Source organism: Odontesthes bonariensis, chromosome 11 (assembly GCF_027942865.1).
Source record: "Odontesthes bonariensis isolate fOdoBon6 chromosome 11, fOdoBon6.hap1, whole genome shotgun sequence".
Taxonomy (NCBI): Eukaryota; Metazoa; Chordata; class Actinopteri; order Atheriniformes; family Atherinopsidae; genus Odontesthes; species Odontesthes bonariensis.
Genome location: NC_134516.1, coordinates 26,677,538 through 26,697,537, shown reverse-complemented (window position 1 = coordinate 26,697,537; position 20,000 = coordinate 26,677,538). Strand labels below are relative to the sequence as shown.

The following is a 20,000-nucleotide window of genomic DNA, read 5'->3' as shown; positions in this document are numbered from 1 at the left end:
CTGCATGTAACATCTGACCATCACCGTGTGCCACACAGACACCAGGAAGTTAACCAGCTTGGGCTGCTGCTGATTGGTTGGCACACACCTCTGTTTCTGTTTGGCTCTCAGTCTCCATGTTGCTGATCCTGGATCTGCTGAGATGTCCCAGGCCATTGTTGGCTTTGATCCTCATACATTTAACTTTGTCCTCAGAAAGGACAAGTTCCAAAAAGTCAAACAGGGACTACTTTTGCATTTGACGTAGCCAAACTGCATGCGCCTGGAGAAGCCAAAAGGCTTACAGCACCTGGTATTCCCAGGCGGTCTCCCATCCAAGTACTAACCAGGCCCGACTCTGCTTGGCTTCTGAGATCTGACGAGATCAGGCGTGTTCAGGGTGGTGTGGCCGTAAGCCAGCAATGGGATCACAAACCAGCTCTTTATAGATTCTGAAACAGAATCTGTTATTGTATTCCGACTTGTAAAATAGAACTATACTGTTTAGAGAAGACGCAGTTTATGAGCATGTTGTGGGATTGAGCTTCCCTGGTTTCTCTATATGACAACGGACACAAAACTACACACAGGGAACAGAGGAGCTTGACAGACACTAAGTTATCTGAGAGTCCCATTTTCAGCTGCAGAGAACAATCACATCAGGGAAGTCAACGTGCAGGCTCAACAGCAGCCTCTCAAGCCAGCTCTCTGGTAAAAATAGGGGAAACGTATGGTTCCAGCACCTATATAACATATATTTGTCACAGTGACTGTGGCTTACGGCCACACCGCCCTGAACACGCCCGATCTCGTCCGATCTCGGAAGCCAAGCAGGGTCGGGCCTGGTTAGTACTTGGATGGGAGACCGCTTGGGAATACCAGGTGCTGTAAGCTTTTTTCTCTTCTCTCTGCGGCCTGCATGTAACATCTGACCATCACCGTGTGCCACACAGACACCAGGAAGTTAACCAGCTTGGGCTGCTGCTGATTGGTTGGCAGACACCTCTGTTTCTGTTTGGCTCTCAGTCTCCATGTTGCTGATCCTGGATCTGCTGAGATGTCCCAGGCCATTGTTGGCTTTGATCCTCATACATTTAACTTTGTCCTCAGAAAGGACAAGTTCCAAGAAGTCAAACAGGGACTAGTTTTGCATTTGACGTAGCCAAACTGCATGCGCCTGGAGAAGCCAAAAGGCTTACAGCACCTGGTATTCCCAGGCGGTCTCCCATCCAAGTACTAACCAGGCCCGACTCTGCTTGGCTTCTGAGATCTGACGAGATCAGGCGTGTTCAGGGTGGTGTGGCCGTAAGCCAGCAATGGGATCACAAACCAGCTCTTTATAGATTCTGAAACAGAATCTGTTATTGTATTCCGACTTGTAAAATAGAACTATACTGTTTAGAGAAGACGCAGTTTATGAGCATGTTGTGGGATTGAGCTTCCCTGGTTTCTCTATATGACAACGGACACAAAACTACACACAGGGAACAGAGGAGCTTGACAGACACTAAGTTATCTGAGAGTCCCATTTTCAGCTGCAGAGAACAATCACATCAGGGAAGTCAACGTGCAGGCTCAACAGCAGCCTCTCAAGCCAGCTCTCTGGTAAAAATAGGGGAAACGTATGGTTCCAGCACCTATATAACATATATTTGTCACAGTGACTGTGGCTTACGGCCACACCGCCCTGAACACGCCCGATCTCGTCCGATCTCGGAAGCCAAGCAGGGTCGGGCCTGGTTAGTACTTGGATGGGAGACCGCTTGGGAATACCAGGTGCTGTAAGCTTTTTTCTCTTCTCTCTGCGGCCTGCATGTAACATCTGACCATCACCGTGTGCCACACAGACACCAGGAAGTTAACCAGCTTGGGCTGCTGCTGATTGGTTGGCAGACACCTCTGTTTCTGTTTGGCTCTCAGTCTCCATGTTGCTGATCCTGGATCTGCTGAGATGTCCCAGGCCATTGTTGGCTTTGATCCTCATACATTTAACTTTGTCCTCAGAAAGGACAAGTTCCAAGAAGTCAAACAGGGACTAGTTTTGCATTTGACGTAGCCAAACTGCATGCGCCTGGAGAAGCCAAAAGGCTTACAGCACCTGGTATTCCCAGGCGGTCTCCCATCCAAGTACTAACCAGGCCCGACTCTGCTTGGCTTCTGAGATCTGACGAGATCAGGCGTGTTCAGGGTGGTGTGGCCGTAAGCCAGCAATGGGATCACAAAACAGCTCTTTATAGATTCTGAAACAGAATCTGTTATTGTATTCCGACTTGTAAAATAGAACTATACTGTTTAGAGAAGACGCAGTTTATGAGCATGTCGTGGGATTGAGCTTCCCTGGTTTCTCTATATGACAACGGACACAAAACTACACACAGGGAACAGAGGAGCTTGACAGACAGTTATCTGAGAGTCCCATTTTCAGCTGCAGAGAACAATCACATCAGGGAAGTCAACGTGCAGGCTCAACAGCGGCCTCTCAAGCCAGCTCTCTGGTAAAAATAGGGGAAACGTATGGTTCCAGCACCTATATAACATATATTTGTCACAGGGACTGTGGCTTACGGCCACACCGCCCTGAACACGCCCGATCTCGTCCGATCTCGGAAGCCAAGCAGGGTCGGGCCTGGTTAGTACTTGGATGGGAGACCGCTTGGGAATACCAGGTGCTGTAAGCTTTTTTCTCTTCTCTCTGCGGCCTGCATGTAACATCTGACCATCACCGTGTGCCACACAGACACCAGGAAGTTAACCAGCTTGGGCTGCTGCTGATTGGTTGGCACACACCTCTGTTTCTGTTTGGCTCTCAGTCTCCATGTTGCTGATCCTGGATCTGCTGAGATGTCCCAGGCCATTGTTGGCTTTGATCCTCATACATTTAACTTTGTCCTCAGAAAGGACAAGTTCCAAAAAGTCAAACAGGGACTAGTTTTGCATTTGACGTAGCCAAACTGCATGCGCCTGGAGAAGCCAAAAGGCTTACAGCACCTGGTATTCCCAGGCGGTCTCCCATCCAAGTACTAACCAGGCCCGACTCTGCTTGGCTTCTGAGATCTGCCGAGATCAGGCGTGTTCAGGGTGGTGTGGCCGTAAGCCAGCAATGGGATCACAAAACAGCTCTTTATAGATTCTGAAACAGAATCTGTTATTGTATTCCGACTTGTAAAATAGAACTATACTGTTTAGAGAAGACGCAGTTTATGAGCATGTTGTGGGATTGAGCTTCCCTGGTTTCTCTATATGACAACGGACACAAAACTACACACAGGGAACAGAGGAGCTTGACAGACAGTTATCTGAGAGTCCCATTTTCAGCTGCAGAGAACAATCACATCAGGGAAGTCAACGTGCAGGCTCAACAGCAGCCTCTCAAGCCAGCTCTCTGGTAAAAATAGGGGAAACGTATGGTTCCAGCACCTATATAACATATATTTGTCACAGGGACTGTGGCTTACGGCCACACCGCCCTGAACACGCCCGATCTCGTCCGATCTCGGAAGCCAAGCAGGGTCGGGCCTGGTTAGTACTTGGATGGGAGACCGCTTGGGAATACCAGGTGCTGTAAGCTTTTTTCTCTTCTCTCTGCGGCCTGCATGTAACATCTGACCATCACCGTGTGCCACACAGACACCAGGAAGTTAACCAGCTTGGGCTGCTGCTGATTGGTTGGCACACACCTCTGTTTCTGTTTGGCTCTCAGTCTCCATGTTGCTGATCCTGGATCTGCTGAGATGTCCCAGGCCATTGTTGGCTTTGATCCTCATACATTTAACTTTGTCCTCAGAAAGGACAAGTTCCAAAAAGTCAAACAGGGACTAGTTTTGCATTTGACGTAGCCAAACTGCATGCGCCTGGAGAAGCCAAAAGGCTTATAGCACCTGGTATTCCCAGGCGGTCTCCCATCCAAGTACTAACCAGGCCCGACTCTGCTTGGCTTCTGAGATCTGACGAGATCAGGCGTGTTCAGGGTGGTGTGGCCGTAAGCCAGCAATGGGATCACAAACCAGCTCTTTATAGATTCTGAAACAGAATCTGTTATTGTATTCCGACTTGTAAAATAGAACTATACTGTTTAGAGAAGACGCAGTTTATGAGCATGTCGTGGGATTGAGCTTCCCTGGTTTCTCTATATGACAACGGACACAAAACTACACACAGGGAACAGAGGAGCTTGACAGACAGTTATCTGAGAGTCCCATTTTCAGCTGCAGAGAACAATCACATCAGGGAAGTCAACGTGCAGGCTCAACAGCGGCCTCTCAAGCCAGCTCTCTGGTAAAAATAGGGGAAACGTATGGTTCCAGCACCTATATAACATATATTTGTCACAGGGACTGTGGCTTACGGCCACACCGCCCTGAACACGCCCGATCTCGTCCGATCTCGGAAGCCAAGCAGGGTCGGGCCTGGTTAGTACTTGGATGGGAGACCGCTTGGGAATACCAGGTGCTGTAAGCTTTTTTCTCTTCTCTCTGCGGCCTGCATGTAACATCTGACCATCACCGTGTGCCACACAGACACCAGGAAGTTAACCAGCTTGGGCTGCTGCTGATTGGTTGGCACACACCTCTGTTTCTGTTTGGCTCTCAGTCTCCATGTTGCTGATCCTGGATCTGCTGAGATGTCCCAGGCCATTGTTGGCTTTGATCCTCATACATTTAACTTTGTCCTCAGAAAGGACAAGTTCCAAAAAGTCAAACAGGGACTACTTTTGCATTTGACGTAGCCAAACTGCATGCGCCTGGAGAAGCCAAAAGGCTTACAGCACCTGGTATTCCCAGGCGGTCTCCCATCCAAGTACTAACCAGGCCCGACTCTGCTTGGCTTCTGAGATCTGACGAGATCAGGCGTGTTCAGGGTGGTGTGGCCGTAAGCCAGCAATGGGATCACAAAACAGCTCTTTATAGATTCTGAAACAGAATCTGTTATTGTATTCCGACTTGTAAAATAGAACTATACTGTTTAGAGAAGACGCAGTTTATGAGCATGTTGTGGGATTGAGCTTCCCTGGTTTCTCTATATGACAACGGACACAAAACTACACACAGGGAACAGAGGAGCTTGACAGACACTAAGTTATCTGAGAGTCCCATTTTCAGCTGCAGAGAACAATCACATCAGGGAAGTCAACGTGCAGGCTCAACAGCAGCCTCTCAAGCCAGCTCTCTGGTAAAAATAGGGGAAACGTATGGTTCCAGCACCTATATAACATATATTTGTCACAGGGACTGTGGCTTACGGCCACACCGCCCTGAACACGCCCGATCTCGTCCGATCTCGGAAGCCAAGCAGGGTCGGGCCTGGTTAGTACTTGGATGGGAGACCGCTTGGGAATACCAGGTGCTGTAAGCTTTTTTCTCTTCTCTCTGCGGCCTGCATGTAACATCTGACCATCACCGTGTGCCACACAGACACCAGGAAGTTAACCAGCTTGGGCTGCTGCTGATTGGTTGGCACACACCTCTGTTTCTGTTTGGCTCTCAGTCTCCATGTTGCTGATCCTGGATCTGCTGAGATGTCCCAGGCCATTGTTGGCTTTGATCCTCATACATTTAACTTTGTCCTCAGAAAGGACAAGTTCCAAAAAGTCAAACAGGGACTAGTTTTGCATTTGACGTAGCCAAACTGCATGCGCCTGGAGAAGCCAAAAGGCTTACAGCACCTGGTATTCCCAGGCGGTCTCCCATCCAAGTACTAACCAGGCCCGACTCTGCTTGGCTTCTGAGATCTGACGAGATCAGGCGTGTTCAGGGTGGTGTGGCCGTAAGCCAGCAATGGGATCACAAAACAGCTCTTTATAGATTCTGAAACAGAATCTGTTATTGTATTCCGACTTGTAAAATAGAACTATACTGTTTAGAGAAGACGCAGTTTATGAGCATGTTGTGGGATTGAGCTTCCCTGGTTTCTCTATATGACAACGGACACAAAACTACACACAGGGAACAGAGGAGCTTGACAGACACTAAGTTATCTGAGAGTCCCATTTTCAGCTGCAGAGAACAATCACATCAGGGAAGTCAACGTGCAGGCTCAACAGCAGCCTCTCAAGCCAGCTCTCTGGTAAAAATAGGGGAAACGTATGGTTCCAGCACCTATATAACATATATTTGTCACAGGGACTGTGGCTTACGGCCACACCGCCCTGAACACGCCCGATCTCGTCCGATCTCGGAAGCCAAGCAGGGTCGGGCCTGGTTAGTACTTGGATGGGAGACCGCTTGGGAATACCAGGTGCTGTAAGCTTTTTTCTCTTCTCTCTGCGGCCTGCATGTAACATCTGACCATCACCGTGTGCCACACAGACACCAGGAAGTTAACCAGCTTGGGCTGCTGCTGATTGGTTGGCACACACCTCTGTTTCTGTTTGGCTCTCAGTCTCCATGTTGCTGATCCTGGATCTGCTGAGATGTCCCAGGCCATTGTTGGCTTTGATCCTCATACATTTAAATTTGTCCTCAGAAAGGACAAGTTCCAAAAAGTCAAACAGGGACTACTTTTGCATTTGACGTAGCCAAACTGCATGCGCCTGGAGAAGCCAAAAGGCTTACAGCACCTGGTATTCCCAGGCGGTCTCCCATCCAAGTACTAACCAGGCCCGACTCTGCTTGGCTTCTGAGATCTGACGAGATCAGACGTGTTCAGGGTGGTGTGGCCGTAAGCCAGCAATGGGATCACAAACCAGCTCTTTATAGATTCTGAAACAGAATCTGTTATTGTATTCCGACTTGTAAAATAGAACTATACTGTTTAGAGAAGACGCAGTTTATGAGCATGTTGTGGGATTGAGCTTCCCTGGTTTCTCTATATGACAACGGACACAAAACTACACACAGGGAACAGAGGAGCTTGACAGACACTAAGTTATCTGAGAGTCCCATTTTCAGCTGCAGAGAACAATCACATCAGGGAAGTCAACGTGCAGGCTCAACAGCAGCCTCTCAAGCCAGCTTTCTGGTAAAAATAGGGGAAACGTATGGTTCCAGCACCTATATAACATATATTTGTCACAGGGACTGTGGCTTACGGCCACACCGCCCTGAACACGCCCGATCTCGTCCGATCTCGGAAGCCAAGCAGGGTCGGGCCTGGTTAGTACTTGGATGGGAGACCGCTTGGGAATACCAGGTGCTGTAAGCTTTTTTCTCTTCTCTCTGCGGCCTGCATGTAACATCTGACCATCACCGTGTGCCACACAGACACCAGGAAGTTAACCAGCTTGGGCTGCTGCTGATTGGTTGGCAGACACCTCTGTTTCTGTTTGGCTCTCAGTCTCCATGTTGCTGATCCTGGATCTGCTGAGATGTCCCAGGCCATTGTTGGCTTTGATCCTCATACATTTAACTTTGTCCTCAGAAAGGACAAGTTCCAAGAAGTCAAACAGGGACTAGTTTTGCATTTGACGTAGCCAAACTGCATGCGCCTGGAGAAGCCAAAAGGCTTACAGCACCTGGTATTCCCAGGCGGTCTCCCATCCAAGTACTAACCAGGCCCGACTCTGCTTGGCTTCTGAGATCTGACGAGATCAGGCGTGTTCAGGGTGGTGTGGCCGTAAGCCAGCAATGGGATCACAAAACAGCTCTTTATAGATTCTGAAACAGAATCTGTTATTGTATTCCGACTTGTAAAATAGAACTATACTGTTTAGAGAAGACGCAGTTTATGAGCATGTCGTGGGATTGAGCTTCCCTGGTTTCTCTATATGACAACGGACACAAAACTACACACAGGGAACAGAGGAGCTTGACAGACAGTTATCTGAGAGTCCCATTTTCAGCTGCAGAGAACAATCACATCAGGGAAGTCAACGTGCAGGCTCAACAGCGGCCTCTCAAGCCAGCTCTCTGGTAAAAATAGGGGAAACGTATGGTTCCAGCACCTATATAACATATATTTGTCACAGGGACTGTGGCTTACGGCCACACCGCCCTGAACACGCCCGATCTCGTCCGATCTCGGAAGCCAAGCAGGGTCGGGCCTGGTTAGTACTTGGATGGGAGACCGCTTGGGAATACCAGGTGCTGTAAGCTTTTTTCTCTTCTCTCTGCGGCCTGCATGTAACATCTGACCATCACCGTGTGCCACACAGACACCAGGAAGTTAACCAGCTTGGGCTGCTGCTGATTGGTTGGCACACACCTCTGTTTCTGTTTGGCTCTCAGTCTCCATGTTGCTGATCCTGGATCTGCTGAGATGTCCCAGGCCATTGTTGGCTTTGATCCTCATACATTTAACTTTGTCCTCAGAAAGGACAAGTTCCAAAAAGTCAAACAGGGACTAGTTTTGCATTTGACGTAGCCAAACTGCATGCGCCTGGAGAAGCCAAAAGGCTTACAGCACCTGGTATTCCCAGGCGGTCTCCCATCCAAGTACTAACCAGGCCCGACTCTGCTTGGCTTCTGAGATCTGCCGAGATCAGGCGTGTTCAGGGTGGTGTGGCCGTAAGCCAGCAATGGGATCACAAAACAGCTCTTTATAGATTCTGAAACAGAATCTGTTATTGTATTCCGACTTGTAAAATAGAACTATACTGTTTAGAGAAGACGCAGTTTATGAGCATGTTGTGGGATTGAGCTTCCCTGGTTTCTCTATATGACAACGGACACAAAACTACACACAGGGAACAGAGGAGCTTGACAGACAGTTATCTGAGAGTCCCATTTTCAGCTGCAGAGAACAATCACATCAGGGAAGTCAACGTGCAGGCTCAACAGCAGCCTCTCAAGCCAGCTCTCTGGTAAAAATAGGGGAAACGTATGGTTCCAGCACCTATATAACATATATTTGTCACAGGGACTGTGGCTTACGGCCACACCGCCCTGAACACGCCCGATCTCGTCCGATCTCGGAAGCCAAGCAGGGTCGGGCCTGGTTAGTACTTGGATGGGAGACCGCTTGGGAATACCAGGTGCTGTAAGCTTTTTTCTCTTCTCTCTGCGGCCTGCATGTAACATCTGACCATCACCGTGTGCCACACAGACACCAGGAAGTTAACCAGCTTGGGCTGCTGCTGATTGGTTGGCACACACCTCTGTTTCTGTTTGGCTCTCAGTCTCCATGTTGCTGATCCTGGATCTGCTGAGATGTCCCAGGCCATTGTTGGCTTTGATCCTCATACATTTAACTTTGTCCTCAGAAAGGACAAGTTCCAAAAAGTCAAACAGGGACTAGTTTTGCATTTGACGTAGCCAAACTGCATGCGCCTGGAGAAGCCAAAAGGCTTATAGCACCTGGTATTCCCAGGCGGTCTCCCATCCAAGTACTAACCAGGCCCGACTCTGCTTGGCTTCTGAGATCTGACGAGATCAGGCGTGTTCAGGGTGGTGTGGCCGTAAGCCAGCAATGGGATCACAAACCAGCTCTTTATAGATTCTGAAACAGAATCTGTTATTGTATTCCGACTTGTAAAATAGAACTATACTGTTTAGAGAAGACGCAGTTTATGAGCATGTCGTGGGATTGAGCTTCCCTGGTTTCTCTATATGACAACGGACACAAAACTACACACAGGGAACAGAGGAGCTTGACAGACAGTTATCTGAGAGTCCCATTTTCAGCTGCAGAGAACAATCACATCAGGGAAGTCAACGTGCAGGCTCAACAGCGGCCTCTCAAGCCAGCTCTCTGGTAAAAATAGGGGAAACGTATGGTTCCAGCACCTATATAACATATATTTGTCACAGGGACTGTGGCTTACGGCCACACCGCCCTGAACACGCCCGATCTCGTCCGATCTCGGAAGCCAAGCAGGGTAGGGCCTGGTTAGTACTTGGATGGGAGACCGCTTGGGAATACCAGGTGCTGTAAGCTTTTTTCTCTTCTCTCTGCGGCCTGCATGTAACATCTGACCATCACCGTGTGCCACACAGACACCAGGAAGTTGACCAGCTTGGGCTGCTGCTGATTGGTTGGCACACACCTCTGTTTCTGTTTGGCTCTCAGTCTCCATGTTGCTGATCCTGGATCTGCTGAGATGTCCCAGGCCATTGTTGGCTTTGATCCTCATACATTTAACTTTGTCCTCAGAAAGGACAAGTTCCAAAAAGTCAAACAGGGACTAGTTTTGCATTTGACGTAGCCAAACTGCATGCGCCTGGAGAAGCCAAAAGGCGTACAGCACCTGGTATTCCCAGGCGGTCTCCCATCCAAGTACTAACCAGGCCCGACTCTGCTTGGCTTCTGAGAACTGACGAGATCAGGCGTGTTCAGGGTGGTGTGGCCGTAAGCCAGCAATGGGATCACAAACCAGCTCTTTATAGATTCTGAAACAGAATCTGTTATTGTATTCCGACTTGTAAAATAGAACTATACTGTTTAGAGAAGACGCAGTTTATGAGCATGTCGTGGGATTGAGCTTCCCTGGTTTCTCTATATGACAACGGACACAAAACTACACACAGGGAACAGAGGCTTTTGACAGACACTAAGTTATCTGAGAGTCCCATTTTCAGCTGCAGAGAACAATCACATCAGGGAAGTCAACGTGCAGGCTCAACAGCGGCCTCTCAAGCCAGCTCTCTGGTAAAAATAGGGGAAACGTATGGTTCCAGCAACTATATAACATATATTTGTCACAGGGACTGTGGCTTACGGCCACACCGCCCTGAACACGCCCGATCTCGTCCGATCTCGGAAGCCAAGCAGGGTCGGGCCTGGTTAGTACTTGGATGGGAGACCGCTTGGGAATACCAGGTGCTGTAAGCTTTTTTCTCTTCTCTCTGCGGCCTGCATGTAACATCTGACCATCACCGTGTGCCACACAGACACCAGGAAGTTAACCAGCTTGGGCTGCTGCTGATTGGTTGGCACACACCTCTGTTTCTGTTTGGCTCTCAGTCTCCATGTTGCTGATCCTGGATCTGCTGAGATGTCCCAGGCCATTGTTGGCTTTGATCCTCATACATTTAACTTTGTCCTCAGAAAGGACAAGTTCCAAAAAGTCAAACAGGGACTAGTTTTGCATTTGACGTAGCCAAACTGCATGCGCCTGGAGAAGCCAAAAGGCTTACAGCACCTGGTATTCCCAGGCGGTCTCCCATCCAAGTACTAACCAGGCCCGACTCTGCTTGGCTTCTGAGATCTGACGAGATCAGGCGTGTTCAGGGTGGTGTGGCCGTAAGCCAGCAATGGGATCACAAACCAGCTCTTTATAGATTCTGAAACAGAATCTGTTATTGTATTCCGACTTGTAAAATAGAACTATACTGTTTAGAGAAGACGCAGTTTATGAGCATGTTGTGGGATTGAGCTTCCCTGGTTTCTCTATATGACAACGGACACAAAACTACACACAGGGAACAGAGGAGCTTGACAGACAGTTATCTGAGAGTCCCATTTTCAGCTGCAGAGAACAATCACATCAGGGAAGTCAACGTGCAGGCTCAACAGCGGCCTCTCAAGCCAGCTCTCTGGTAAAAATAGGGGAAACGTATGGTTCCAGCACCTATATAACATATATTTGTCACAGGGACTGTGGCTTACGGCCACACCGCCCTGAACACGCCCGATCTCGTCCGATCTCGGAAGCCAAGCAGGGTCGGGCCTGGTTAGTACTTGGATGGGAGACCGCTTGGGAATACCAGGTGCTGTAAGCTTTTTTCTCTTCTCTCTGCGGCCTGCATGTAACATCTGACCATCACCGTGTGCCACACAGACACCAGGAAGTTAACCAGCTTGGGCTGCTGCTGATTGGTTGGCACACACCTCTGTTTCTGTTTGGCTCTCAGTCTCCATGTTGCTGATCCTGGATCTGCTGAGATGTCCCAGGCCATTGTTGGCTTTGATCCTCATACATTTAACTTTGTCCTCAGAAAGGACAAGTTCCAAAAAGTCAAACAGGGACTAGTTTTGCATTTGACGTAGCCAAACTGCATGCGCCTGGAGAAGCCAAAAGGCTTATAGCACCTGGTATTCCCAGGCGGTCTCCCATCCAAGTACTAACCAGGCCCGACTCTGCTTGGCTTCTGAGATCTGACGAGATCAGGCGTGTTCAGGGTGGTGTGGCCGTAAGCCAGCAATGGGATCACAAACCAGCTCTTTATAGATTCTGAAACAGAATCTGTTATTGTATTCCGACTTGTAAAATAGAACTATACTGTTTAGAGAAGACGCAGTTTATGAGCATGTCGTGGGATTGAGCTTCCCTGGTTTCTCTATATGACAACGGACACAAAACTACACACAGGGAACAGAGGAGCTTGACAGACAGTTATCTGAGAGTCCCATTTTCAGCTGCAGAGAACTATCACATCAGGGAAGTCAACGTGCAGGCTCAACAGCGGCCTCTCAAGCCAGCTCTCTGGTAAAAATAGGGGAAACGTATGGTTCCAGCAACTATATAACATATATTTGTCACAGGGACTGTGGCTTACGGCCACACCGCCCTGAACACGCCCGATCTCGTCCGATCTCGGAAGCCAAGCAGGGTCGGGCCTGGTTAGTACTTGGATGGGAGACCGCTTGGGAATACCAGGTGCTGTAAGCTTTTTTCTCTTCTCTCTGCGGCCTGCATGTAACATCTGACCATCACCGTGTGCCACACAGACACCAGGAAGTTAACCAGCTTGGGCTGCTGCTGATTGGTTGGCACACACCTCTGTTTCTGTTTGGCTCTCAGTCTCCATGTTGCTGATCCTGGATCTGCTGAGATGTCCCAGGCCATTGTTGGCTTTGATCCTCATACATTTAACTTTGTCCTCAGAAAGGACAAGTTCCAAAAAGTCAAACAGGGACTAGTTTTGCATTTGACGTAGCCAAACTGCATGCGCCTGGAGAAGCCAAAAGGCTTACAGCACCTGGTATTCCCAGGCGGTCTCCCATCCAAGTACTAACCAGGCCCGACTCTGCTTGGCTTCTGAGATCTGACGAGATCAGACGTGTTCAGGGTGGTGTGGCCGTAAGCCAGCAATGGGATCACAAACCAGCTCTTTATAGATTCTGAAACAGAATCTGTTATTGTATTCCGACTTGTAAAATAGAACTATACTGTTTAGAGAAGACGCAGTTTATGAGCATGTTGTGGGATTGAGCTTCCCTGGTTTCTCTATATGACAACGGACACAAAACTACACACAGGGAACAGAGGAGCTTGACAGACACTAAGTTATCTGAGAGTCCCATTTTCAGCTGCAGAGAACAATCACATCAGGGAAGTCAACGTGCAGGCTCAACAGCAGCCTCTCAAGCCAGCTCTCTGGTAAAAATAGGGGAAACGTATGGTTCCAGCACCTATATAACATATATTTGTCACAGGGACTGTGGCTTACGGCCACACCGCCCTGAACACGCCCGATCTCGTCCGATCTCGTCCGATCTCGGAAGCCAAGCAGGGTCGGGCCTGGTTAGTACTTGGATGGGAGACCGCTTGGGAATACCAGGTGCTGTAAGCTTTTTTCTCTTCTCTCTGCGGCCTGCATGTAACATCTGACCATCACCGTGTGCCACACAGACACCAGGAAGTTGACCAGCTTGGGCTGCTGCTGATTGGTTGGCACACACCTCTGTTTCTGTTTGGCTCTCAGTCTCCATGTTGCTGATCCTGGATCTGCTGAGATGTCCCAGGCCATTGTTGGCTTTGATCCTCATACATTTAACTTTGTCCTCAGAAAGGACAAGTTCCAAAAAGTCAAACAGGGACTACTTTTGCATTTGACGTAGCCAAACTGCATGCGCCTGGAGAAGCCAAAAGGCGTACAGCACCTGGTATTCCCAGGCGGTCTCCCATCCAAGTACTAACCAGGCCCGACTCTGCTTGGCTTCTGAGAACTGACGAGATCAGGCGTGTTCAGGGTGGTGTGGCCGTAAGCCAGCAATGGGATCACAAACCAGCTCTTTATAGATTCTGAAACAGAATCTGTTATTGTATTCCGACTTGTAAAATAGAACTATACTGTTTAGAGAAGACGCAGTTTATGAGCATGTCGTGGGATTGAGCTTCCCTGGTTTCTCTATATGACAACGGACACAAAACTACACACAGGGAACAGAGGATTTTGACAGACACTAAGTTATCTGAGAGTCCCATTTTCAGCTGCAGAGAACAATCACATCAGGGAAGTCAACGTGCAGGCTCAACAGCGGCCTCTCAAGCCAGCTCTCTGGTAAAAATAGGGGAAACGTATGGTTCCAGCACCTATATAACATATATTTGTCACAGGGACTGTGGCTTACGGCCACACCGCCCTGAACACGCCCAATCTCGTCCGATCTCGGAAGCCAAGCGGGGTCGGGCCTGGTTAGTACTTGGATGGGAGACCGCTTGGGAATACCAGGTGCTGTAAGCTTTTTTCTCTTCTCTCTGCGGCCTGCATGTAACATCTGACCATCACCGTGTGCCACACAGACACCAGGAAGTTAACCAGCTTGGGCTGCTGCTGATTGGTTGGCAGACACCTCTGTTTCTGTTTGGCTCTCAGTCTCCATGTTGCTGATCCTGGATCTGCTGAGATGTCCCAAGCCATTGTTGGCTTTGATCCTCATACATTTAACTTTGTCCTCAGAAAGGACAAGTTCCAAAAAGTCAAACAGGGACTAGTTTTGCATTTGACGTAGCCAAACTGCATGCGCCTGGAGAAGCCAAAAGGCTTACAGCACCTGGTATTCCCAGGCGGTCTCCCATCCAAGTACTAACCAGGCCCAACTCTGCTTGGCTTCTGAGAACTGACGAGATCAGGCGTGTTCAGGGTGGTGTGGCCATAAGCCAGCAATGGGATCACAAACCAGCTCTTTATAGATTCTGAAACAGAATCTGTTATTGTATTCCGACTTGTAAAATAGAACTATACTGTTTAGAGAAGACGCAGTTTATGAGCATGTCGTGGGATTGAGCTTCCCTGGTTTCTCTATATGACAACGGACACAAAACTACACACAGGGAACAGAGGCTTTTGACAGACACTAAGTTATCTGAGAGTCCCATTTTCAGCTGCAGAGAACAATCACATCAGGGAAGTCAACGTGCAGGCTCAACAGCGGCCTCTCAAGCCAGCTCTCTGGTAAAAATAGGGGAAACGTATGGTTCCAGCACCTATATAACATATATTTGTCACAGGGACTGTGGCTTACGGCCACACCGCCCTGAACACGCCCGATCTCGTCCGATCTCGGAAGCCAAGCAGGGTCGGGCCTGGTTAGTACTTGGATGGGAGACCGCTTGGGAATACCAGGTGCTGTAAGCTTTTTTCTCTTCTCTCTGCGGCCTGCATGTAACATCTGACCATCACCGTGTGCCACACAGACACCAGGAAGTTAACCAGCTTGGGCTGCTGCTGATTGGTTGGCAGACACCTCTGTTTCTGTTTGGCTCTCAGTCTCCATGTTGCTGATCCTGGATCTGCTGAGATGTCCCAGGCCATTGTTGGCTTTGATCCTCATACATTTAACTTTGTCCTCAGAAAGGACAAGTTCCAAAAAGTCAAACAGGGACTAGTTTTGCATTTGACGTAGCCAAACTGCATGCGCCTGGAGAAGCCAAAAGGCTTACAGCACCTGGTATTCCCAGGCGGTCTCCCATCCAAGTACTAACCAGGCCCGACTCTGCTTGGCTTCTGAGAACTGACGAGATCAGGCGTGTTCAGGGTGGTGTGGCCGTAAGCCAGCAATGGGATCACAAACCAGCTCTTTATAGATTCTGAAACAGAATCTGTTATTGTATTCCGACTTGTAAAATAGAACTATACTGTTTAGAGAAGACGCAGTTTATGAGCATGTTGTGGGATTGAGCTTCCCTGGTTTCTCTATATGACAACGGACACAAAACTACACACAGGGAACAGAGGAGCTTGACAGACACTAAGTTATCTGAGAGTCCCATTTTCAGCTGCAGAGAACAATCACATCAGGGAAGTCAACGTGCAGGCTCAACAGCAGCCTCTCAAGCCAGCTCTCTGGTAAAAATAGGGGAAACGTATGGTTCCAGCACCTATATAACATATATTTGTCACAGGGACTGTGGCTTACGGCCACACCGCCCTGAACACGCCCGATCTCGTCCGATCTCGGAAGCCAAGCAGGGTCGGGCCTGGTTAGTACTTGGATGGGAGACCGCTTGGGAATACCAGGTGCTGTAAGCTTTTTTCTCTTCTCTCTGCGGCCTGCATGTAACATCTGACCATCACCGTGTGCCACACAGACACCAGGAAGTTAACCAGCTTGGGCTGCTGCTGATTGGTTGGCACACACCTCTGTTTCTGTTTGGCTCTCAGTCTCCATGTTGCTGATCCTGGATCTGCTGAGATGTCCCAGGCCATTGTTGGCTTTGATCCTCATACATTTAACTTTGTCCTCAGAAAGGACAAGTTCCAAAAAGTCAAACAGGGACTAGTTTTGCATTTGACGTAGCCAAACTGCATGCGCCTGGAGAAGCCAAAAGGCTTACAGCACCTGGTATTCCCAGGCGGTCTCCCATCCAAGTACTAACCAGGCCCGACTCTGCTTGGCTTCTGAGATCTGACGAGATCAGGCATGTTCAGGGTGGTGTGGCCGTAAGCCAGCAATGGGATCACAAACCAGCTCTTTATAGATTCTGAAACAGAATCTGTTATTGTATTCCGACTTGTAAAATAGAACTATACTGTTTAGAGAAGACGCAGTTTATGAGCATGTCGTGGGATTGAGCTTCCCTGGTTTCTCTATATGACAACGGACACAAAACTACACACAGGGAACAGAGGAGCTTGACAGACAGTTATCTGAGAGTCCCATTTTCAGCTGCAGAGAACAATCACATCAGGGAAGTCAACGTGCAGGCTCAACAGCAGCCTCTCAAGCCAGCTCTCTGGTAAAAATAGGGGAAACGTATGGTTCCAGCACCTATATAACATATATTTGTCACAGGGACTGTGGCTTACGGCCACACCGCCCTGAACACGCCCGATCTCGTCCGATCTCGGAAGCCAAGCAGGGTCGGGCCTGGTTAGTACTTGGATGGGAGACCGCTTGGGAATACCAGGTGCTGTAAGCTTTTTTCTCTTCTCTCTGCGGCCTGCATGTAACATCTGACCATCACCGTGTGCCACACAGACACCAGGAAGTTAACCAGCTTGGGCTGCTGCTGATTGGTTGGCACACACCTCTGTTTCTGTTTGGCTCTCAGTCTCCATGTTGCTGATCCTGGATCTGCTGAGATGTCCCAGGCCATTGTTGGCTTTGATCCTCATACATTTAACTTTGTCCTCAGAAAGGACAAGTTCCAAAAAGTCAAACAGGGACTAGTTTTGCATTTGACGTAGCCAAAATGCATGCGCCTGGAGAAGCCAAAAGGCTTACAGCACCTGGTATTCCCAGGCGGTCTCCCATCCAAGTACTAACCAGGCCCGACTCTGCTTGGCTTCTGAGAACTGACGAGATCAGGCGTGTTCAGGGTGGTGTGGCCGTAAGCCAGCAATGGGATCACAAACCAGCTCTTTATAGATTCTGAAACAGAATCTGTTATTGTATTCCGACTTGTAAAATAGAACTATACTGTTTAGAGAAGACGCAGTTTATGAGCATGTCGTGGGATTGAGCTTCCCTGGTTTCTCTATATGACAACGGACACAAAACTACACACAGGGAACAGAGGCTTTTGACAGACACTAAGTTATCTGAGAGTCCCATTTTCAGCTGCAGAGAACAATCACATCAGGGAAGTCAACGTGCAGGCTCAACAGCGGCCTCTCAAGCCAGCTCTCTGGTAAAAATAGGGGAAACGTATGGTTCCAGCACCTATATAACATATATTTGTCACAGGGACTGTGGCTTACGGCCACACCGCCCTGAACACGCCCGATCTCGTCCGATCTCGGAAGCCAAGCGGGGTCGGGCCTGGTTAGTACTTGGATGGGAGACCGCTTGGGAATACCAGGTGCTGTAAGCTTTTTTCTCTTCTCTCTGCGGCCTGCATGTAACATCTGACCATCACCGTGTGCCACACAGACACCAGGAAGTTAACCAGCTTGGGCTGCTGCTGATTGGTTGGCACACACCTCTGTTTCTGTTTGGCTCTCAGTCTCCATGTTGCTGATCCTGGATCTGCTGAGATGTCCCAGGCCATTGTTGGCTTTGATCCTCATACATTTAACTTTGTCCTCAGAAAGGACAAGTTCCAAAAAGTCAAACAGGGACTAGTTTTGCATTTGACGTAGCCAAACTGCATGCGCCTGGAGAAGCCAAAAGGCTTACAGCACCTGGTATTCCCAGGCGGTCTCCCATCCAAGTACTAACCAGGCCCGACTCTGCTTGGCTTCTGAGATCTGACGAGATCAGGCGTGTTCAGGGTGGTGTGGCCGTAAGCCAGCAATGGGATCAAAAAACAGCTCTTTATAGATTCTGAAACAGAATCTGTTATTGTATTCCGACTTGTAAAATAGAACTATACTGTTTAGAGAAGACGCAGTTTATAAGCATGTCGTGGGATTGAGCTTCCCTGGTTTCTCTATATGACAACGGACACAAAACTACACACAGGGAACAGAGGAGCTTGACAGACACTAAGTTATCTGAGAGTCCCATTTTCAGCTGCAGAGAACAATCACATCAGGGAAGTCAACGTGCAGGCTCAACAGCAGCCTCTCAAGCCAGCTCTCTGGTAAAAATAGGGGAAACGTATGGTTCCAGCACCTATATAACATATATTTGTCACAGGGACTGTGGCTTACGGCCACACCGCCCTGAACACGCCCGATCTCGTCCGATCTCGGAAGCCAAGCGGGGTCGGGCCTGGTTAGTACTTGGATGGGAGACCGCTTGGGAATACCAGGTGCTGTAAGCTTTTTTCTCTTCTCTCTGCGGCCTGCATGTAACATCTGACCATCACCGTGTGCCACACAGACACCAGGAAGTTAACCAGCTTGGGCTGCTGCTGATTGGTTGGCACACACCTCTGTTTCTGTTTGGCTCTCAGTCTCCATGTTGCTGATCCTGGATCTGCTGAGATGTCCCAGGCCATTGTTGGCTTTGATCCTCATACATTTAACTTTGTCCTCAGAAAGGACAAGTTCCAAAAAGTCAAACAGGGACTAGTTTTGCATTTGACGTAGCCAAACTGCATGCGCCTGGAGAAGCCAAAAGGCTTACAGCACCTGGTATTCCCAGGCGGTCTCCCATCCAAGTACTAACCAGGCCCGACTCTGCTTGGCTTCTGAGAACTGACGAGATCAGGCGTGTTCAGGGTGGTGTGGCCGTAAGCCAGCAATGGGATCACAAACCAGCTCTTTATAGATTCTGAAACAGAATCTGTTATTGTATTCCGACTTGTAAAATAGAACTATACTGTTTAGAGAAGACGCAGTTTATGAGCATGTCGTGGGATTGAGCTTCCCTGGTTTCTCTATATGACAACGGACACAAAACTACACACAGGGAACAGAGGCTTTTGACAGACACTAAGTTATCTGAGAGTCCCATTTTCAGCTGCAGAGAACAATCACATCAGGGAAGTCAACGTGCAGGCTCAACAGCGGCCTCTCAAGCCAGCTCTCTGGTAAAAATAGGGGAAACGTATGGTTCCAGCACCTATATAACATATATTTGTCACAGGGACTGTGGCTTACGGCCACACCGCCCTGAACACGCCCGATCTCGTCCGATCTCGGAAGCCAAGCGGGGTCGGGCCTGGTTAGTACTTGGATGGGAGACCGCTTGGGAATACCAGGTGCTGTAAGCTTTTTTCTCTTCTCTCTGCGGCCTGCATGTAACATCTGACCATCACCGTGTGCCACACAGACACCAGGAAGTTAACCAGCTTGGGCTGCTGCTGATTGGTTGGCAGACACCTCTGTTTCTGTTTGGCTCTCAGTCTCCATGTTGCTGATCCTGGATCTGCTGAGATGTCCCAGGCCATTGTTGGCTTTGATCCTCATACATTTAACTTTGTCCTCAGAAAGGACAAGTTCCAAAAAGTCAAACAGGGACTAGTTTTGCATTTGACGTAGCCAAACTGCATGCGCCTGGAGAAGCCAAAAGGCTTACAGCACCTGGTATTCCCAGGCGGTCTCCCATCCAAGTACTAACCAGGCCCGACTCTGCTTGGCTTCTGAGAACTG

The 20,000-nt window shown here is 49.0% G+C and overlaps 44 non-coding genes and 1 pseudogene across 44 annotated transcripts in view; 22 read left to right on the top strand and 23 right to left on the bottom strand.

The window, feature by feature from the left end:
* Positions 1-277: 277 nt before the first annotated feature.
* On the bottom strand, positions 278-396 carry LOC142392790 (5S ribosomal RNA). The gene has a single exon (XR_012771425.1). It is a non-coding gene; the product is annotated as a 5S ribosomal RNA (ribosomal RNA).
* Positions 397-754: 358 nt separating this feature from the next.
* LOC142393981 (5S ribosomal RNA) lies at positions 755-873 on the top strand. The gene has a single exon (XR_012772385.1). It is a non-coding gene; the product is annotated as a 5S ribosomal RNA (ribosomal RNA).
* Positions 874-1,171: 298 nt separating this feature from the next.
* LOC142392789 (5S ribosomal RNA) lies at positions 1,172-1,290 on the bottom strand. Its single transcript, XR_012771424.1, has one exon. It is a non-coding gene; the product is annotated as a 5S ribosomal RNA (ribosomal RNA).
* Positions 1,291-1,648: 358 nt separating this feature from the next.
* LOC142393980 (5S ribosomal RNA) lies at positions 1,649-1,767 on the top strand. Its single transcript, XR_012772384.1, has one exon. It is a non-coding gene; the product is annotated as a 5S ribosomal RNA (ribosomal RNA).
* Positions 1,768-2,065: 298 nt separating this feature from the next.
* On the bottom strand, positions 2,066-2,184 carry LOC142392788 (5S ribosomal RNA). The gene has a single exon (XR_012771423.1). It is a non-coding gene; the product is annotated as a 5S ribosomal RNA (ribosomal RNA).
* Positions 2,185-2,538: 354 nt separating this feature from the next.
* On the top strand, positions 2,539-2,657 carry LOC142393979 (5S ribosomal RNA). The gene has a single exon (XR_012772383.1). It is a non-coding gene; the product is annotated as a 5S ribosomal RNA (ribosomal RNA).
* Positions 2,658-2,955: 298 nt separating this feature from the next.
* LOC142393380 (5S ribosomal RNA) lies at positions 2,956-3,074 on the bottom strand. The gene has a single exon (XR_012771986.1). It is a non-coding gene; the product is annotated as a 5S ribosomal RNA (ribosomal RNA).
* A 354-nt stretch (positions 3,075-3,428) lies between these two features.
* Positions 3,429-3,547, top strand: LOC142393978 (5S ribosomal RNA). The gene has a single exon (XR_012772382.1). It is a non-coding gene; the product is annotated as a 5S ribosomal RNA (ribosomal RNA).
* A 298-nt stretch (positions 3,548-3,845) lies between these two features.
* Positions 3,846-3,964, bottom strand: LOC142393312 (5S ribosomal RNA). Its single transcript, XR_012771923.1, has one exon. It is a non-coding gene; the product is annotated as a 5S ribosomal RNA (ribosomal RNA).
* Positions 3,965-4,318: 354 nt separating this feature from the next.
* Positions 4,319-4,437, top strand: LOC142393977 (5S ribosomal RNA). The gene has a single exon (XR_012772381.1). It is a non-coding gene; the product is annotated as a 5S ribosomal RNA (ribosomal RNA).
* Positions 4,438-4,735: 298 nt separating this feature from the next.
* Positions 4,736-4,854, bottom strand: LOC142392787 (5S ribosomal RNA). The gene has a single exon (XR_012771422.1). It is a non-coding gene; the product is annotated as a 5S ribosomal RNA (ribosomal RNA).
* A 358-nt stretch (positions 4,855-5,212) lies between these two features.
* On the top strand, positions 5,213-5,331 carry LOC142393976 (5S ribosomal RNA). Its single transcript, XR_012772380.1, has one exon. It is a non-coding gene; the product is annotated as a 5S ribosomal RNA (ribosomal RNA).
* A 298-nt stretch (positions 5,332-5,629) lies between these two features.
* Positions 5,630-5,748, bottom strand: LOC142392786 (5S ribosomal RNA). The gene has a single exon (XR_012771421.1). It is a non-coding gene; the product is annotated as a 5S ribosomal RNA (ribosomal RNA).
* A 358-nt stretch (positions 5,749-6,106) lies between these two features.
* LOC142393973 (5S ribosomal RNA) lies at positions 6,107-6,225 on the top strand. The gene has a single exon (XR_012772378.1). It is a non-coding gene; the product is annotated as a 5S ribosomal RNA (ribosomal RNA).
* Positions 6,226-6,523: 298 nt separating this feature from the next.
* LOC142393255 (5S ribosomal RNA) lies at positions 6,524-6,642 on the bottom strand. The gene has a single exon (XR_012771869.1). It is a non-coding gene; the product is annotated as a 5S ribosomal RNA (ribosomal RNA).
* Positions 6,643-7,000: 358 nt separating this feature from the next.
* Positions 7,001-7,119, top strand: LOC142393972 (5S ribosomal RNA). Its single transcript, XR_012772377.1, has one exon. It is a non-coding gene; the product is annotated as a 5S ribosomal RNA (ribosomal RNA).
* A 298-nt stretch (positions 7,120-7,417) lies between these two features.
* Positions 7,418-7,536, bottom strand: LOC142392785 (5S ribosomal RNA). Its single transcript, XR_012771420.1, has one exon. It is a non-coding gene; the product is annotated as a 5S ribosomal RNA (ribosomal RNA).
* Positions 7,537-7,890: 354 nt separating this feature from the next.
* Positions 7,891-8,009, top strand: LOC142393971 (5S ribosomal RNA). Its single transcript, XR_012772376.1, has one exon. It is a non-coding gene; the product is annotated as a 5S ribosomal RNA (ribosomal RNA).
* A 298-nt stretch (positions 8,010-8,307) lies between these two features.
* LOC142393379 (5S ribosomal RNA) lies at positions 8,308-8,426 on the bottom strand. The gene has a single exon (XR_012771985.1). It is a non-coding gene; the product is annotated as a 5S ribosomal RNA (ribosomal RNA).
* A 354-nt stretch (positions 8,427-8,780) lies between these two features.
* LOC142393970 (5S ribosomal RNA) lies at positions 8,781-8,899 on the top strand. The gene has a single exon (XR_012772375.1). It is a non-coding gene; the product is annotated as a 5S ribosomal RNA (ribosomal RNA).
* A 298-nt stretch (positions 8,900-9,197) lies between these two features.
* On the bottom strand, positions 9,198-9,316 carry LOC142393310 (5S ribosomal RNA). Its single transcript, XR_012771921.1, has one exon. It is a non-coding gene; the product is annotated as a 5S ribosomal RNA (ribosomal RNA).
* Positions 9,317-9,670: 354 nt separating this feature from the next.
* LOC142393596 (5S ribosomal RNA) lies at positions 9,671-9,789 on the top strand. The gene has a single exon (XR_012772147.1). It is a non-coding gene; the product is annotated as a 5S ribosomal RNA (ribosomal RNA).
* A 298-nt stretch (positions 9,790-10,087) lies between these two features.
* Positions 10,088-10,206, bottom strand: LOC142393487 (5S ribosomal RNA). Its single transcript, XR_012772086.1, has one exon. It is a non-coding gene; the product is annotated as a 5S ribosomal RNA (ribosomal RNA).
* Positions 10,207-10,564: 358 nt separating this feature from the next.
* Positions 10,565-10,683, top strand: LOC142393969 (5S ribosomal RNA). The gene has a single exon (XR_012772374.1). It is a non-coding gene; the product is annotated as a 5S ribosomal RNA (ribosomal RNA).
* Positions 10,684-10,981: 298 nt separating this feature from the next.
* On the bottom strand, positions 10,982-11,100 carry LOC142392784 (5S ribosomal RNA). Its single transcript, XR_012771419.1, has one exon. It is a non-coding gene; the product is annotated as a 5S ribosomal RNA (ribosomal RNA).
* A 354-nt stretch (positions 11,101-11,454) lies between these two features.
* LOC142393968 (5S ribosomal RNA) lies at positions 11,455-11,573 on the top strand. Its single transcript, XR_012772373.1, has one exon. It is a non-coding gene; the product is annotated as a 5S ribosomal RNA (ribosomal RNA).
* Positions 11,574-11,871: 298 nt separating this feature from the next.
* LOC142393309 (5S ribosomal RNA) lies at positions 11,872-11,990 on the bottom strand. The gene has a single exon (XR_012771920.1). It is a non-coding gene; the product is annotated as a 5S ribosomal RNA (ribosomal RNA).
* Positions 11,991-12,344: 354 nt separating this feature from the next.
* On the top strand, positions 12,345-12,463 carry LOC142393967 (5S ribosomal RNA). Its single transcript, XR_012772372.1, has one exon. It is a non-coding gene; the product is annotated as a 5S ribosomal RNA (ribosomal RNA).
* A 298-nt stretch (positions 12,464-12,761) lies between these two features.
* LOC142393254 (5S ribosomal RNA) lies at positions 12,762-12,880 on the bottom strand. Its single transcript, XR_012771868.1, has one exon. It is a non-coding gene; the product is annotated as a 5S ribosomal RNA (ribosomal RNA).
* A 358-nt stretch (positions 12,881-13,238) lies between these two features.
* LOC142393475 (5S ribosomal RNA) lies at positions 13,239-13,367 on the top strand (annotated as a pseudogene).
* Positions 13,368-13,665: 298 nt separating this feature from the next.
* LOC142393485 (5S ribosomal RNA) lies at positions 13,666-13,784 on the bottom strand. The gene has a single exon (XR_012772085.1). It is a non-coding gene; the product is annotated as a 5S ribosomal RNA (ribosomal RNA).
* Positions 13,785-14,142: 358 nt separating this feature from the next.
* Positions 14,143-14,261, top strand: LOC142393234 (5S ribosomal RNA). Its single transcript, XR_012771848.1, has one exon. It is a non-coding gene; the product is annotated as a 5S ribosomal RNA (ribosomal RNA).
* Positions 14,262-14,559: 298 nt separating this feature from the next.
* Positions 14,560-14,678, bottom strand: LOC142393348 (5S ribosomal RNA). Its single transcript, XR_012771956.1, has one exon. It is a non-coding gene; the product is annotated as a 5S ribosomal RNA (ribosomal RNA).
* Positions 14,679-15,036: 358 nt separating this feature from the next.
* On the top strand, positions 15,037-15,155 carry LOC142393966 (5S ribosomal RNA). Its single transcript, XR_012772371.1, has one exon. It is a non-coding gene; the product is annotated as a 5S ribosomal RNA (ribosomal RNA).
* Positions 15,156-15,453: 298 nt separating this feature from the next.
* On the bottom strand, positions 15,454-15,572 carry LOC142393292 (5S ribosomal RNA). The gene has a single exon (XR_012771904.1). It is a non-coding gene; the product is annotated as a 5S ribosomal RNA (ribosomal RNA).
* Positions 15,573-15,930: 358 nt separating this feature from the next.
* On the top strand, positions 15,931-16,049 carry LOC142393965 (5S ribosomal RNA). Its single transcript, XR_012772370.1, has one exon. It is a non-coding gene; the product is annotated as a 5S ribosomal RNA (ribosomal RNA).
* Positions 16,050-16,347: 298 nt separating this feature from the next.
* Positions 16,348-16,466, bottom strand: LOC142393136 (5S ribosomal RNA). Its single transcript, XR_012771755.1, has one exon. It is a non-coding gene; the product is annotated as a 5S ribosomal RNA (ribosomal RNA).
* Positions 16,467-16,820: 354 nt separating this feature from the next.
* Positions 16,821-16,939, top strand: LOC142393964 (5S ribosomal RNA). The gene has a single exon (XR_012772369.1). It is a non-coding gene; the product is annotated as a 5S ribosomal RNA (ribosomal RNA).
* Positions 16,940-17,237: 298 nt separating this feature from the next.
* LOC142393291 (5S ribosomal RNA) lies at positions 17,238-17,356 on the bottom strand. Its single transcript, XR_012771903.1, has one exon. It is a non-coding gene; the product is annotated as a 5S ribosomal RNA (ribosomal RNA).
* Positions 17,357-17,714: 358 nt separating this feature from the next.
* On the top strand, positions 17,715-17,833 carry LOC142392154 (5S ribosomal RNA). Its single transcript, XR_012770821.1, has one exon. It is a non-coding gene; the product is annotated as a 5S ribosomal RNA (ribosomal RNA).
* A 298-nt stretch (positions 17,834-18,131) lies between these two features.
* Positions 18,132-18,250, bottom strand: LOC142392783 (5S ribosomal RNA). Its single transcript, XR_012771418.1, has one exon. It is a non-coding gene; the product is annotated as a 5S ribosomal RNA (ribosomal RNA).
* Positions 18,251-18,608: 358 nt separating this feature from the next.
* LOC142392153 (5S ribosomal RNA) lies at positions 18,609-18,727 on the top strand. The gene has a single exon (XR_012770820.1). It is a non-coding gene; the product is annotated as a 5S ribosomal RNA (ribosomal RNA).
* Positions 18,728-19,025: 298 nt separating this feature from the next.
* Positions 19,026-19,144, bottom strand: LOC142393290 (5S ribosomal RNA). Its single transcript, XR_012771902.1, has one exon. It is a non-coding gene; the product is annotated as a 5S ribosomal RNA (ribosomal RNA).
* Positions 19,145-19,502: 358 nt separating this feature from the next.
* On the top strand, positions 19,503-19,621 carry LOC142392152 (5S ribosomal RNA). Its single transcript, XR_012770819.1, has one exon. It is a non-coding gene; the product is annotated as a 5S ribosomal RNA (ribosomal RNA).
* A 298-nt stretch (positions 19,622-19,919) lies between these two features.
* Positions 19,920-20,000, bottom strand: part of LOC142393289 (5S ribosomal RNA) — a 119-nt gene continuing 38 nt past the window's right edge. Inside the window, exon 1 of the ribosomal RNA XR_012771901.1 lies at positions 19,920-20,000. This exon is cut by the window's right edge and continues 38 nt beyond it. This is a non-coding gene — a ribosomal RNA (5S ribosomal RNA).